Source organism: Helobdella robusta, assembly GCF_000326865.2.
Source record: "Helobdella robusta unplaced genomic scaffold HELROscaffold_20, whole genome shotgun sequence".
Lineage (NCBI taxonomy): Eukaryota > Metazoa > Annelida > Clitellata > Rhynchobdellida > Glossiphoniidae > Helobdella > Helobdella robusta.
In genome coordinates this window covers 2,331,885-2,333,965 of record NW_008704084.1, presented here as the reverse complement: position 1 = coordinate 2,333,965, position 2,081 = coordinate 2,331,885, and positions in this window count along the sequence as shown.

Sequence of the window (2,081 nt, the reverse complement as noted above, 5' to 3'; positions counted from 1 at the left end):
CCCATCCAATCACAGCTACTGGACGATGGCCCTGTTCAGTTTGTAAAGCTGGTGTAGGTAACAATTCAATCAAGTGTCAGCAGTGTAACCAGTGGTGTCACAAACGTTGTTCAAAAATAATTGGTACTTTATCTAAAGTGTCCAATTTTGTTTGTCCTGCTTGCATCAATCCACAACAACAAATTCGAAATAGCACTGTTTTTGAAGCCATTAAAATAGAGAAAGTCACATCGTTTCAATATCTAGGGGATGTTCTTGATTGTACTTGGACAGCTGAAGCTGCCGTTCGAGCACGCATACGTGCAGCCTGGAATAAATGGCATCTCCTTGCCTCTATATTGATGCGGCGTGACATCCCACTACCATTACGATCAAAACTTAATAAATCTGTGATACGTCCGGTGTTGTTATATGGTGCAGAAACATGGCCAATGACAACCAAACTGGAACATGCTCCGATGGATGCAACGAATTAGTCTTAAGGACCACATCAAATCTACCGAAATCCTGCGTCGTGCTGATTTAGATGATATAAAGGACGAATGCGTCTGCGGTGGTTTAGTCATGTCAAACGAAGTGGAAACAGTGCCATAACTTCTCTTGCAAATGTTGAAGTACCTGGCACACGTCCCAAAGGCCGTCCAAAGAAGTCCTAGTCGCAAACAATCGAGCAAGACATGAAAGCTCTAAATTTAAATGAAATGGATACAACTGATCGTCTAATTTGGCGCAAAAAGTTGATGGCAAAGAAAACAACGTCCTACCTCGGGAAACCGGGTCTCTGGACGCAAAACGAAGATTGATTGATTGATATAATATTCTATAAATTCTACCGAATGTTTGGCGTTAATATGTTTGTAGTTCGTTTTTTCAATTTTTATCACTAAATATATATATATATATATATATATATATATATATATATATATATATATATATATATATATATATGATCATCTGGGCACATACACAACGTATCAATTCGAATACCGAAGATGGTATAGGAATACCGAAAAAAGCTTTTTTGTTTTATCATGCATAAAATAAACAAAAAGCTGTTCCAATAGATATCAATAAACCCCAAATAAATATCCAACAAAGAATGATTACATCATTACCAACTCGACGCCTTAATACTAACTTCAATAGCAATGAAGGACAAAGGAATGGCAACAACAAAGATGAAGAATACGATACCAGCTGATAAACTTTGCTGAAGAACTTTCCATTGTTTAAAACTTAAAAAAAAACTATAAACCAAATAGGCACTGAAGATGACTTATGAAAAATAGAAATAAAGCCTTATCTGATGAATTCGGATAACAACAGTTTTATTAAATTTTCATGATGAACTTGGATAATTCTATTTTCAACAAATTGAACAATTTCCAGAAAATTTTAGTAAGGAAAATTAAAAAGACAAATTTTAAATTGATTAATGCCAGTAAGTCGGTAGAATTCATATATATATATATATATATATATATATATATATATATATATATATATATATATATATATATATTCAATTCAATTTCAATTTATTCAGCAAAAAGCATGGAGGCACAGAAGCTCAAACGAGCTTGTACGGCCACCCAATCCAAACCAAATAATAACATATACCTAAATGAAAAAAACAACATAAATTATAATAAAATCGTATAGCTAGCCAATGAAAACAAGTTAAATTTAACCAAAAATGAGCTGAAATTTTTTAGAACGAAAAGAATCATCAAAATTTATCAAGTTAAAACAATTGAATTCATATTAGAAGTTTTTCCTTATAAAATAACTTAAATAGTTGAAATAATTAAATCAAATCCTGTAAAAAAAAAGTTGTTCTTAATTAAGTCAAAAATCGATTTTTTAAATAGACCATAGTTAGATACTTGTAAAGCTAGACACGGTAATTTTGACTACAGTTTTAAAACAAAAACTAAAGATGAAAATAAAACAGTGCGAGGGACAATACAATTGTATAATGGAGTGTGCGAGTTGTTCTTTTTGTTCATATATATATATATATATATATATATATATATATATATATATATATATATATATATATATATATATATATA